The 15,631-nt window shown below is 37.4% G+C and overlaps 1 pseudogene; it reads left to right on the top strand.

Annotated features, from left to right (window-relative positions):
• The first annotated feature begins 1,371 nt into the window (after nt 1-1,371).
• On the top strand, nt 1,372-2,527 carry LOC148919922 (F-box/LRR-repeat protein At3g48880-like; annotated as a pseudogene).
• The last annotated feature ends 13,104 nt before the right edge of the window (nt 2,528-15,631 follow it).

The following is a 15,631-nucleotide window of genomic DNA, read 5'->3' on the forward strand; positions in this document are numbered from 1 at the left end:
TTCTATGCATTGCAGACTAAACTACTTTAAAAAAGATTATCTTTATCATGATCTAATTTAGAGTTGACTTATTCTCTTTCCTATGCAAGTGTGAGTTTATTCCCTTGGTATATCATTACCATTCCATTCAACAATAGCATATGGTTAATACACAACATGCAGGACATGCATTATGAGACCATATTTATAGTGTTCGATAGTTGGTAATTAAGAGCTTTATGTGTGCAAAATCCGTGAATAATAGTTAGTTAATCGGGGTTCTAGTTTTTAGTGGTTACCTTTTAATCAGGTCTTCAGCAAATGAGTTTAATTGGCATTTCCTTGACATTTGGAATAACTTGGTCTGGTTAATCAAACTGTGCTTAGCCCTAATCAGCCTCCGAAACCAATGCACAACATTGAAATGTGGAAAGTCCTTTTGAATCTACAGAGCATGCACTGCATTGGAATGCGAAAAGTCCTTTTGAACATCTAGAGCATGCACTGCATTCAGTGGCGGATCCAGTCATAATGTTAAAGTTCCAATTTTCTTTTTAAAATGAAATAATGCAAAAAAATAATAATTTAAAAACACACCAAACTTATTCCAACTAACAAAAACATCATTCAATAAATCAAGCTCATATATGTATTATGTAAGCCATAAATTTCATCAAAATAATAACACCAACCTAAATAATAAATAAACTCACCCAAAAATAACCCAAATAATAAAATATCTTGAATATTAAAAAAAAACAAAAAACACAGTGAATGTTGAACCATTAACCTTAAGGTCTATTTCTATTCAAAGACCACTATGGTAAGTGATGTCTTTATGCTATTCATCTATACTTTTAGTATTTATATGTCTACTCAACAAAATTAAAATAATATTAAAAAAAACCCTAACAAATATCTTCCTTTTAAAAAAAAATTATGCCGGCGCATCTTCTTCTCCCTCTCAGTCTTCATCTTCTTCCTCCCCTTCATCTCTTTTCTTCTCCCTCAGTCTTCTTCTTCTTCCTCCCCCTCTCTCTCTTCTTCTTCTCCCTCTCAACCACTGTCTTCTTCTTCCTCCCCTCTCTCTCTCTTTCTTCTTCCTCCCTATTTCTTCTCCCTAGTAGCTTGCATCTTCTTCTCCATGGGGTCGTCTCCCATGGTTGCCAAGAGAAACCAAGAACCTCCAAGCCATTTCCAGGGCTACCATGGGGTCCATTGACCCCATGGTGGATCAGCCACTGACTGCATTGGAATGCGGAAAGTCCTTGTTGAATGAACAATTTCCCATGTTTCTTTATATTCTTTTGAAATTTATGATTTTTTTCTTTTAGTTTGGTGTTTAATTAATTAATTTGATATAGATGTAGTTATATTAAATCGTTATTGCATATGGATGAACGAAGAAGGGAGGACTTAGAAATGGATTGTGTTTATACCAAAATGAACATGCTATGAGGACCAGACACGTGGACAAGGTTAAGCCTGACCATGGTAGCCCTCGGCACCCTGCCCACCGATCCGGCGATTAGGGAAACTCCCCTCTTCAGAACACGTGGCATGCCCACAATCGACGTCCACAGTCCCACATCGAAATTCTAAATGATATGCACACCTCCCAAGGCCTATAAAAGAGGACCACTATCCCAAAATGGAGGTAATCAGAACTTACGACATACTGTCTATTGATATGTCAGTTTATGTTTACTATATCCAAACTTACTTAAGCATTAGAGAGCCTTCGGCCGGTACCACACCGGTGCCCTTAGGTCTTACTGAGCGTGCGTTATCTTGCAGATCACGTGCTCCACCAAGGCCCAAAAGCATATCGAAGGTCTAACATCACTAAGTTGAGCGGGAAAGGTGCCAAACCATTTTTTCGCATCAACAGACTGCTTGGTCAAAGTGTTTGAGAAAGTTGGAATTGAGGCATTGCTTTTGGATGTTCCTTTTGTGTGCAAGTCATGGTACAATGCGACCCTCAATCCTTCATGCTGGCAACCACTCATTTTCCCAGACAACAAATGTATCGAAGTCTGGCCTTGGGATGTGTCTGAATGCCTGGATTTTCAAAATCTTATGGACAGATTTGCGAGTGAGTATCATATTGATGGGGATCGTTGCTCTGTCACCGCTTTTTAAAGTTTGTGATCAATCGGAGCAGTGTAAACTCTATTGTGCTCAAGCTTCCCAAATGCTGCACAGTAGAAGCCTTTGAATTTGCTGCAAATGTGTAAGTTTTCTTCACTTGTTTAAAAAACAAGTTAATTTTCAAAACCCTCAAGTATACCCAGTTTAATTTCCCTTGCAAATGTAAATGTAGCATTTTTGTTGTTGTGGAATTTGCGCAGGTGTCCTGGCCTTGTGACTTTGAGTTTACCAGGAGATTTATTGGACAGCAAACACATGATCCTAGAGCTGATTGGCAAGTGGAAAAATTTGGAGGTGTTATCATTGGGTTCATGCTTAAATTTGGCGAAAATACTTGCAATTATACAAAAACATTGCAAGAATCAAAGGCTCTGTTCATGGACATGAGGCATTGTCAATTGTGAAAGTTGGTGCCTAATATCAAGTACTTAAATTTGAAGGGTGCAAAAGTTAATCGGGATGTTGGACGCCAGAGACTGTTGGTCAATATATCATGATATTATCAATAATATTGCGATCTGAACATTCAAAAATTAAAGAAAACTCACTTCACGCATGCAGGGGTTTCCTTCCCCATTCTAAGGTCTGCAGCCACTTAACCATCACGCCAGTCATTACTTTGTGATAATAAGCTATGCAATATGTATTTATAATACATGCGAGTTGTTTCTCAAAATAGAAATTAACATAATTACTTATTGTTTTATATTGTTGATCAGTTACTTAATATAATTTATTTCTTTTCTATTTAATCCATTTAATGTTATTGATTATTTTATTATTCATTATAAGTATTTACATTACTAAATTCCCCTTCAAATTGTTGCTTAAGTACTTAAATCTCTATAATTATTTTCTTTGTTTACTACTAAATTCTTACTTTGATAAATTTATTTATGTTCTTAGTTAATTTTCAATCATCACTATTATTTTTTAAGTATGGTAAAGTGCCTAATTTTCATGAAAAGTCAAGTTGGTTTAATTATTTTTCAATTTTTGATAAATAATAAATATAAGAACGTGTACCATGTCCAATGAATAATGTGAAATAAGGTTACACATGTATCTTACCATGCAATTTATAAAGTGTAAAATATTGTACTAAAAAATGATAAATAAATTACTATGGGGTGTTTAATTATCTTCATTAATTACTCCATATTTTATAAGTCACAGAGTTTGTCATCTCGCAATATAATCAACTTAAATCACTCAAACCCACTATGCAATGCATTTCCTTCCAATTTTTTTATGTCAAAATAATAGATGATTGACTAAATAAATTTCTTCTGAAGTTTCATTAAAAATTTCCATGTATTTATCACAATTTCCGTTGTTTTTATCCAATTTTTATCGATATCGATATCGATATTTACCAAGGTTAGTTTAGATACAATGTTTGATGTGCACACAAAGCGAATACACGAGTACAAAAGGCGGCTGCTTAATATACTTGGCATTATCCAATGATATGAGTGTATCGAGGTGAATCTGATTTTATATGGGGAAAAACTTTGCATTCCGTATTTTTATAACTTAATAACAAAGAACTACCATATACCTTCTAAAGGGAGCTATCACCATCATCTAGCATTGTGCATACCTAGTTCATCTTCTTGTCACGATAATATAAGAAGTTGTTGGACAGTAATTTGTTGATTTTTCAATGAGATATAATGTGCAGTTGGAGCTTTCTTCTCATGCTTTTTTGTTGTTGTTGTTGGTATTTTAGCCCTTAACCCTAAAATAATATGACAAAATTGTATATTTAAAGCGTACATATTAAAATTTAACAATATAGCCGGTCGGCTATACTTTCTAAATGGATTCGAATATTTAAACAGTATAGCCGCGCGGCTCTACTCTTCAAATATATTCACGTAGCTTGCACTCGCAGAGGACGGAACTTGCTCTTGCAGTCACTACTCCGTCCTCCGGGTTCGGCACCGGAAAAAGACCCAACCCGCCTAGCCGCCTAACGACTGCCTATAAACCGCCTGGTGACCGCCTAGCCGCCTAACGACCGCCTAGAGACCGCCTTGCGACCGCCTAGCCGCCTAGCGCTCGTTCTTGAAGGGTTCAACGACAATTCACAAGATGCACATTAGCACAGCCGGGTCAGGGTGATATTTAGCAGCGACAGAACAATCCAAGACTACGCGGAGAAGACTTGGGGAATTGAACCGTGCAGATTCCCTTCTGATGGCTAGCTCACCCTCACCCTCACCCTCACCCTCACCCTCATCCACACCCCAGTAGCAACATTTTACAGATTTGAATGGAATGTATCGGAAAGATTAAATTCTCATTCCCCAACATCGCTTGTATAAATAAAATAATTGAAGAAATAACTGTAGCCAAATGGGCTAAAGTGGTATTTTAGCCCTAAACCCTTAAATGGCATGACAAAATGGTATGGTTAAAGAGTATAGCTGCCGTATATAGCCGTTTGGCTACTCTCTTTAAATGTTAGTATATTCGAATATTCTAAAAGTATAGCCGCGTGGCTATACGCTCAACACGAGCACTAAGCTTGCACTTGCAGTCACAGCCATTCCGCTTCTCTATCAACTCAACCTTTGAGTTGTTTTCCTCAGTTCCGGCTGCTTCGTCCTCTAGGTTTGGCACCAAAAAATGAGCCAACCCGCCTAGCCGCCTAGAAGAAGAGATCATGAGACTCTTAATTCCTCTAATTCCATTCCACTCCATGCTTCCCGCCTTATTCTCTTCTCTCTTGGCTCTCTCCCAAACGACATGTTCACCTCACCACACCAACAACAATGAAGACAATTCCTCCCCTCTGCGAACTCGGCATGGAACTTGATTAATCTTTATTCTTCTTGGTTGGACTACTTTTCATTCTTCGGATATTGCATTTCTGTTATAGATTTTTGACATTTGATCATGCCCTCTTGTTTGCTGAGAGAAAGGAAAAATAAAATTGATTTCTCTCCTCCTCCTCTTGCACATAGGAACACAAAACCAACCCACCAAAGAACTGGAAAAAAAAAATTGAAATACTACACCACCTCAAGTGAAAAATCTAATTCATTTAAGCTTTTAAATTTGTTCTCGTATCAGCACCTGTATGAGCAACAAGGTGAATTGTAAATGGACTCTACTTCTGCATTTGAGTTGTAATCCACTAGGATGAGTGTAAAGCCCTTATTTATGCTTACGGTCTCCCACTAGGGCTAACAGTCAATCTGTAGCTCAAACGCAGTTGTACTGTATGGCCATGAGTTCACAACAACAAAGTCCTATAATCAAATTCCTGTCAGATGAAAGTATTTATGCAAGACCAGAGGGAGTAATGTTCATTTAAACTTAAAAACATTCCCCAAGATCATGTACACAAATCTTTCATCTACATGGAACGCCATCAAGATATGAACTAATCAAGTTTCATATAAATCTGAATTGTGTAAAATATACTTGAAATTATAATGAAACATCCAGAGGTCCTCTTAAGACTATTTCTAGTCATTTCTTGAGTTTTGATAATCATGGTTCCTTAATAAATTAACCATACTAAATGATTATCAATAATATTTATCAAACATACTGAAATACTTGATGTACATTTAAACCAAATTCAATCTTAAACGCAGAGATAAGAAAACCTGGACGAAGTCAAGTATGAATTGCTTCTCCCACTAGTCTGTTGAGTGAATGCTTGCCAAGATCCTCATCCTTTCAACATGGCTCTTAAAACATCTACTGGCACAGCTTTATTAAGTGGATATGTAACTATAGACTTTGTATCTTTGTAATCTATCTTGAGATGCCTCTCCTTGATCTTTTCTTTAACCATCAAGCAAATGCTTGGTACCTACAGATCTTTTATTGTTTCTTTAGAATAAAACTGCTCTTGTATTATTACAATAAAACTGCAACTGTTGCTTCCTTGACTCCTTTCAATAAAATGCCCCTTCATCCAACAAGAATACATTACTAGAGGTCGACATACTTCAGGACATCCTGCAAAAATCTTTAGTTCTCTTTTAAACCAGCATGTTACTCTTCGCCTTTTACAGATACCTAAAACACTTTCTTTACTGCATTCCAATGAGCGTTTCCAACATTGGACCGGAATTTACTTAACACACTGATGACAAATGCCAAGTCTGGCCTATTACAAACTTGTGCATACATAAGACTCCCAAAAATTATCAAATAAGAAAATTCTTTCTGTGAATGTCATTCAGTGGTCAAGGGATAAAACTTTATGCATAAACTGTGATGTTAGCAACTGTAATACCACAAATTATGTCCTACATTCACAAGAAATCTTTAAAGAAATTAACAAACCATATTAATTCCTATTTAAAAGCATGAAATTCTCTATTGTTTCAATGTTGAAACCCTGAAGAGAATCTTGAACCAATTCAGTTAGCCAAACATTCCGAATGGTTTCCAAAATTAAAGTTTCTTATTAAAATTCCTTAATCCTTCAAATCCTTTAAGCAAACCAGAAACAATCCTTATGGCATTAGAAGAATTGTAAGTTATATATATAAGATACCAAACAAATAAGAAACCGAGCTCCCATATCATAGCCTTAATAGTAATGTAACTTTTTCTTCTTTTATCTTTTCTTTTACAAGCATAAAATCATGTCTGAAAGCTTAGTAACGATCACAACCTTAGGACATCCATATTAACTTTAATTTTTAATACCTTCAAGTTCCTTCATGAAAAATATGAGCATGCACTAGACATACTTGTTCTATATGTTCATACAAAAAAATAATCTTAACCATATTAATACTGTAAAATATACCAAAACCAAAATAACTCAAAACTGCAATTAACCTTAGGATAACTTCGAATTTCTTAATTTGATGCATACTTTAAATTTCAACTAAATAGCTAGAAAACCAAAACAAAACAGTGGAAAACTGTTGTAAATAAAACTTCACGAGCATGCGAAATGTGCTGTAATTAACTTTAGGCTATATCTCAACCTTCTGGTGAGTAAAACTTTATGATCTTACAAACTAGGGCAGTGGCTCAACTTGAAAAACTTTTGGTGAATGAAACTTAATGAGCTTGTAAAATAGGGCAGTGAGTGTGAAGTCCAAAAACCGTACATCATTTCTCCCACTTGGACAAAACACTCACTACTTGGTTACTCTTGAAATGAATACACCAAAACCTTATAACTTTAAAACATGATAGTTATTAATTAGTATACGTTGATAAGATAATATCATACGACTTTTAAGATGTACTGCTTTAAATAATTCACACAATTTCTTTATTAGTTTGACTAACCTCAAATTATTTAGAATCAAACTAGAGACATAAAGCTTCACATAACAGAAATTTAGAGTCTTTTTATGTCTAATTAATGGTCTAAAATAACCTACAAACTTAACTTCATAAAACCTGCCAGCACAAAACTTTTCCAGAACAAAGGTTACTTAAAAATTTGCCAAAATTAAAATCCATATTCAATAACCACGAAATTTGCAGTCTATGAGAAGACACATATACGTTCATCGTGCAAAAGCTACAGGTCATGTGAAAAGCTTCAGATGAGTCATTCATTAATCTTTACTCATAGTCCAGAATCTGTCAGGAAAGTTTATGTGCATCTGTATCAACTTTATAAATCCACCAAAAATTCAATACAAATTTACATGAAATTCTACACAAGAGATATCCAAACAGACATCATATCTTGAGATTTCAAAACTGAAAACTGAACCAAAATTATGAGAACTGACATGTACCTTGAGTGCTTTTGAAATACTTATGTGTCCAAACTGTATGTACTTTATACCACTTGAAAACTAAACCAAATAAGTCACTGTTCTTTAAACAAAAAACAATATGAAATTCTTGAAACAAACTTCAGAGGATTTAAATGAATAGAGTTCTTAAAAACTGATGTTCTTTAACAAGGTTAAAGCTCAAGTTTCTTTTAGGCTATCATTTAAAACATCTTTATTCCCACAACTGTATGTATGCTATATTCTCACTTTTGAGGAGAATACAACCTGTTTATGAAAACTAGATCACAAGACTAAACCACATGATGTCTTATCTTGTGCCATTATGAATTGAACCATACTAGTCCTCATTTGAGAGGAAAACTTCATAATGCCATTTTGATCATTTAGCCTTGAATATTTAAGATGTAGTATTCGAAGAAGTGCTTTGGCAATTCAACCAATACAAAATCTTTCTTTAAACATGATCACTGAAACTTTAGTTAAATCTGTAGGGAAATTTAACTTTGATGGCATGTAGGTGCTCATCTCATATTTTATTTTCTTTAGTGATGAAATTATCTTTCTTTACCATGTGAAAAAAAATTCTGTAACAAGTGCTCTTGCTACAACACCCAAAAAAACAAAGCTATATGCTACTTCAATCTTTAGAATCAAGCCAATTCATTTATACACCCTGTTAGACAGCTTCAATTCTCCTTATTTCTATTCCTGATAGTTTTTCTGAAATCAATTATTTTAGATGCACAGCCCTAACAGTTTAAGACTTTTCCTTGTACGTTTTTCTGGTTGTATACTATATATTCCTCTTACTAGAGTTGCATCAAAGCATATCAGAATTTCCAGATTCATTAATAACCAAAACTTAATTATCAAAAGCAGAAAGTGCACCTAGCAGATCAATTATGTTTAGTCATAAGAAGATAGTCCAACAAAATGAAAAGAACGTGAAACCTGGGAGTAATAGGCTCCTTTAGATATGCTCGTATGCTTGATAATGGGCTTAAAGAACAAAATAACAGAACCAGACCCACCCTGGCACCCAGATCCGCCTAGCGCCGCCTAGAGCCGCCTAGAGCCGCCTAGAGCCGCCTAGAGCCGCCTAGCGACGCCTAGAGCCGCCTAGAGCCGCCTAGCGACGCCTAGAGCCGCCTAGAGCCGCCTAGCCCCGCCTAGAGCCGCCTAGCCCCGCCTAGCGTAGCCCAGACCAGTCTAGCGCCGCCCAGACCCTCCCAGGCCACCTAGGCTGATTTTTCGTAATGCAGACTATGGATTTTTCGTAATCTAGACGCCTCTGCTTTTCATCTGCTACGAGTATATAACCTGCAATGAGAGAGAGAGAGAGAGAGAGAGAGATTAATATATGTTTACATATTTTCTTCTCATTTCTTGCCGCCCCTTCTAACAACTTTAAACCCTTACTGCGCAGCAGCCTCCTCCGCCCACACAAAACCCATCGCATCCCCATCCCTCCTCCCCACCCTCTCACACTTTGCATAAAACTCCTCTCTCTCTCTCTCGTATGTGCAGCCATGTGTTTCCTACGTGTCTGTGGGAGAGTGCAATTTTGTGATTTGCCACATATTCGTGGACTCATATGGCCCTTTATAATTTTAAAGGAAGAGTTCGACTTTTATAGCAAATAGTACAGCCGCATGGCTATACTCTGCTTGCGCATTTTCAAAACAGTGTAGCCGTTCGGCTATACCCGGGCATCCTGTTCACTGAGGCAACGACTCCAAGTGACTAAAAGCCAATCAAATCTAATGACACGTAAAATTTTGACTGTCAAATCATGTTACTTGTTCAATATATTTTTTGTTTTCTTAATGTCTGGTTAGTGTGTAGACACCAAATTCCTGTTTAATGGAATACAGGTATATCCAAGTCACACAAACTACTCCGGGACAGAACTTAATACATAAAAGAATAATCTTTGGAAGATGGTATATTATTATTAAGCATGGATTAAGACAGTTATATGGTTCAAAGTTTTTAAAGAATAATCTTTGAAACTGTGATATCTGAAAATCAATCTAGTGGTTTACAAGAATTATCAGTTAACTAATTGGGCAGTTATATGGTTCAAAGTTTTTTGTCATTTTATAATGATTTTGTAATGTAGTTCCTAGTTAAAAATCCTGGTAGGTTTTAGAAAATGGAGGTATCTCTCTACGACTAATTGCCTAAACTTTAATAGAAACGGAATTCGATTCATCTGATCTTTTTCTTCATGTGTAAAATCAGGGTTATGCACTTGCATTTGAGGAAGGCACAAAGTCTAATTGTGGCAGTCTTGGTGATATGCAAGTGTTAAATTAATTCTATGATGACGTTTGTGGGGCTTAGTTTCCACATCATCAAACTGCTCGGCAATTCATCATCCTTGACAATTTGACATTTTGTCATCCAAAATATCCAATAAGGCCTTGTTTCTTTATTGCCGATTCAAAGACATTTGAATATTTTAAAAGTATAGCCGAGTGGCTATACTCTTAACACGAAGCTTGCACTCGCAGTCAATCCATTTCGCTTCTATATCAACTCAAGCTTCAATTTGTTGTCTTTGGTTTCGGCTGCTTCGTCCTCTGGGTTCGGCAACAAAAAAAGGCACAACCCACCTAGGTGCCCGCCTAGCCGCCTAGCTACCGCCTAGCATCCTCGCTCCCCCCTAGCCACCGCCTAGTGGCCTTGCGCCCGCCTAGCGCCCTCCTAGCAACCGCCTAGCCACCTCACACCTTCCTAGCGACAACCTAGGCGCCTCGAGCCTGCCTAGCGACTGCATAGCCACCTAGCCGCTCGCCTAGGCCAATTTTTCGAACATTGCGATTGACTGAATGTCTAAAACAACAATGGCCTCTTTCGGCATCCTTTGGCTCCTTTTGCAGTCTATGCTTTCTCAACTGCTTCTGGTTTCATGTGTCCATGGCTCAAAATGCTACTACCGATCCATCTGAAGGTACTAGCCATCTTTTAGGTATAGCATAAATACGTTATGTGATGTGTTCGCAATGATTGAATTGAGAATACAGTGACGGAGTTGATCTCAATATTCAAGCAATGAGACATGCAAGCCCTGCCTATCATTGGATGAGAGCAATGCTTTGGATTTGCCATCAATGGAAGCGAGTTTGAAAAGCCAGAGAATAATCCAGCCTCTCTCTCTCTCTCTCTCCCCATATTCTTTAGTCTTGTGTTGTAGTATAGCCGGTCGGCTGTAATTTTTCAACACGTGGCATTTAAAAAAAAATAGTATAGCCGTGCGGCTATACTCCTTTGTTTTGAATTTTTTAAACAAAGATGGTATAGCCGGTGGGCTGTACTTGTTTGACACGTGGCACACAGGCTGGAGCCTGTCTTTATATACATATATATGCCGGTTATACTAGATCCTTTTTTTTTTTTGAAAAAATAGCATAGTGAAATACCCTTTTTTAAAAAAATTAATCAAAGATGGTATAGCGGTGGGCTGTACTTGTTTGACACGTGATTATATACATATATATATATATATATATGCTGCTATACTGATCCTTTTTATCTTTTTCAAAAATAGTATAGTTTGTGTGGCTATCGCCTTTTTGAATTTTAAAACATAAATGGTGTAGCGGTGGGTGTACTTGTTTGACACATGGCACACAGGCTGCAGCGTGCCTTTATATACATATATATGCGGCAATACTAGATCCTTTTTATTTTTTGAAAAAATAATATAGTCGCAAGCTATACTTCTTTTTTTGAATTTTTAAACAAAGATGGTATAGCCGGTGGGCTGTACATGTTTGACACTTGGTGCACAAGCTAGGGCGTGTCTTTATATACATATACATGCCGGCTATACTAGATCCTTTTTTATTTTTTGAAACAAAATAGTATAGCCGATTTTTTAAATTTTTTAAACAAAGATGGTATAGCCGGTGGCTGTACTTGTTTGACACTTGGCGCACAGGCTGGGCTTTTCTTTATATGCATATATACGCCGGCAATACTAGATCCTTTTTTATTTTTTGAACAAAATCGTATAGCCGTGCGGCTATACCCCTTTTTTTTTGATGAAATTTTTAAACATAGATGGCATAGCCGGTGGGCTGTACTTGTTTGGCACGTGGTACACAGGCTGGGGCATGTCTTTATATACATATATATGCCGGCTATACTAGATCCTTTTTATTTTTTGAAAAAACTAGTATAGCGGTGCAACTATACCCTTTTTTGAATTTTTAAACAAAGATGGTATAGCTTGTGGCTGTACTTGTTTGACACGTGGCGGACAGGCTGGGGCTTGTCTTTATATACATATATATATGCCGGCTATACTAGATCCTTTTTTATTTTTTGAAAAAAATAGTATACCCGTCCGGCTATACTCTTTTTTTCCAATTTTCTAAACAAAGATGGTGTAGTGGGTGGCCTGTACTTGTTTGACATGTGGCACACAGGTTGGGGCGTGTCTTTATATACATATATATGAAGGCTACTAGATCCCTTTTTATTTTTTGAAAAAAATAGTATAGCGACAGATCACTTTTTTTTTTTAAAATAGTATAGCCGTCGGCTATCTGCTTTTTTAAATTTTTAAACAAAGATGTTATAGCCGATGGTGTACTTGGTTGACACGTGGCGCAGGCAGGGTCGTGTCTTTACACACACACACACACACACACACAAAACACATATATATATATATATGCCGGCAATACTAGATCCTTTTTTTATATATATATAAAAGTATAGCCGTGCGGCTATACTGCTGTTTTTGAATTTTTAACCAAAGATGGTATAGCCGGTGGGGTGTACTTTGTTGACACGTGGCGCACAGGCTGGAGCACGTCTTTATATACATATACATATGCCAACTATATTAAATACTTTTTTATTTTATTTTTAAATAGTAAAGCCCTCCGGTTATGCTCCTTTTTTCCAATTTTTTAAACAAAGATGGTATAGCCAGGGGTTGTACTTGTTTGACACTTGGCGCACAGGCTGGGGCGTGTCTTTATAGACATATATATATGCCGGCTATACTAGATCCTTGTTTATTTTTTTTTTTTTAAAAGTATAGCCGTTCGTGAAACTCCTTTTTTAAATTTTTTTAAACAAAGATGGTATAGCCGGTGGCTGTACTTGTTTGACACGTGGCGCACAGGCTGGGGTGTGTCTTTATATTCATATATATGCCGGCTATGCCAGATCCTTTTTATTTTTTGAAAAAAATAGTATAGCCATGCTGCTATACTCATTTTTCCCAATTTTTAAACAAAGATGGTATAGCAGGTGGGCTGTACTTCTTTGACACGCGGCACATAGGCTGGGGCGTGTCTTTATATACATATATATCACGGCTATACTAGATCCCCTTTTATTATTTGAAAGAAATAGTATAGTCGTCCGACTATACCCCTTTTCGGCGTGTTGACAAACCCCATACGTGGCGTTGGATGTTTCGGCGTATGGGGAGATTATGTGATTATTCGGTGAGTTGTGACTTAAAGTAAAGGGTTTTAGGGAAAGAACTACGTGTGGCTTGATCCCTTAGTAAGGGTACGATTGTGTTAGGAGGTTGGAACCTCGTATGTTGGATGTTTTGGTAAGTTAGATGATGAAAATTTCTTTTGGCATTAACAATTATGTTTGAGCTTATTATTTGCATTGATTAAGGCACTATTTTTGAGTTAAGAGTTTTGTTAGTGGTTTCGCTTCGAATTATTTGAAGGCCGGAGGCCGTCTGTGTGAATTGCATGTTCTTATATTGTGCGTGCTGCTTGTTGGGATATTAAAATGTGAAATTTTGTGTAGGTTGAAATTTGGAGAATGTTCAATTTACAGAGGAGACTGCCGAAATTTCAGTAGAAAGAATCGTGCACTTATTCCTTTTGAATAAAAAGAGAGAGGATATAGTTTCAGAAGTGGGCCGACATCGGGGTGATGTCGGAAATTGCACAGGATTCGTCTCGGGTTCCGAGGAATTCGGGTGGGTCCTGTCAATTGGTATCAGAGCTCTAGGTTCAATTTCCTATGGACCCTGCACCTTGTGTGCATCCTTAAGTTGTGGAATCATAATGGGTTCCATCCCATAATGGCACATTTTCGACGCTGAGGACCTCACAAATGGTAGTCGAGATGCTTCGTAAATTGGTAACCTTGGAAAACACAATGAACTTTATGTTCGGAATGATATGGAGAGTGGGAATGTAGTAGTAAGTGGAGATCGTTTTGCTTACTTACTACTGAACTTCCGTCGGGATGGTTAGTATGAAAATGTGTCGGGGGTTATAAAGTTTATGAAGGAACATGGTTGTACACTGACAAGTAGTCGGTAAGAGTGGATTTAAGTTCCAAGAGAAGTTCATTATGAACTGGGATGAATTGTTGCAAGATTCTTGCTGCTGTGAGGTGTTGATTTTAGGAGCATCACCTCCGAATGATCATAATAACCATGTGTGGGCTCCGCATGAGGTGATTTGACATTGTTTGATTTTGGTGTATTGATAATTACACTTAAGGGTGTCACGTTTCTAGAAACGTGTCTATCCAAGTTGTCGTATCTCATTATCCTAGGAAAGGAGAGCTGAGAAGCTGAAAATATTGGATATGCGGTGGTGAGATAAAAAGTGACAGGAGTGGAACATTAAGGTATTTCTTGGTTTCTCACCCATGAATTTTCATCCAAATAGTTTCGGGGTTTCTCACCCATGGATTTTTATATCCATATCATTTCAGGGTTACTCACCCATCATGGAGGACCTAAAGAGAGGAGCCTTATTGCAATGCATCTTTGATTGCTTCTGTCTTTTTCTCCCAGTCTTTCGGCTGTTCTTCTCTGCCTTTGTGGCCTTATGAGCCCTCTTTTTTTCTGAAGCCTCCCCTTTTATTTTTGTCTCTGCAACCTCACGGCTGCCTCCCCCTTTTTTTCCCTGTCCTCCTCATTGCTTTTTATAGGCTTCCTTTGGATCAGAACCAATTAGAGGACTTTCAATTCTTTTTCCCCTAAAGATTAGCTAAGCCCTACAAAAATTGGAACCGCCAACCTCTTGAGATTGGCTAGTCAAAGTACCATTTATTCTGAACTCCCTTCTTGCACCTAAATACCAAGCTTCCAGGAAAATTAGGGACTTGCACGTCGGATCAACCCACTTTTGAATTAGTTTATCCTTTGGCTTTGAAATTTGAAAAGCATATGGGATAGTTGGATTTACTTGCTTTTTTTTAAAACACTTATCATCTATATTAGATAAGCTTGCTGGACATGGGCTTAGGCAAACACAATCCAATTTTTTTTTGTGAATTTTTTTTTTGTAAGTTGGGTTTCCAGGTTTTGAGGATTTGATTGCTGAATTTGATCAAGCCACCCACGCGCTGTCGGCGCATGTGACGGCATATGGGCCACTTGTTGGCCCGTCTTTGAGTCCTAAAATCATCATCATTTCGTCCCGAGCACGACGGTATGCTCGGATATGAATTCGGATATCGTTTGATCGTCGATCAGATATCGCATATTGTGTGTTATCAGGGTTCGATAGGGTTGAACCGTTGGATCGTCGTGAATGTAATATATGTCGATCTGGACATCCTTACGATCATGTAGGAATCGACGGATCGTAAAACAGATTCCCGAATACTCCGGAAATGCCAACCCTAGTGTTAGGGTTACAGTAACCGTTTGATAGTGCGACCGTGAGCGATCCGACAGTCTGATTTGGACCAAACTTATAGGACATGTGTGCTAAGCTTTGTAGAACACATAGGAACTTTCGGATCGAAAT

Source organism: Prunus mume, linkage group LG2 (assembly GCF_029339155.1).
Source record: "Prunus mume cultivar Tortuosa linkage group LG2, ASM2933915v1, whole genome shotgun sequence".
Classification (NCBI taxonomy): domain Eukaryota; kingdom Viridiplantae; phylum Streptophyta; class Magnoliopsida; order Rosales; family Rosaceae; genus Prunus; species Prunus mume.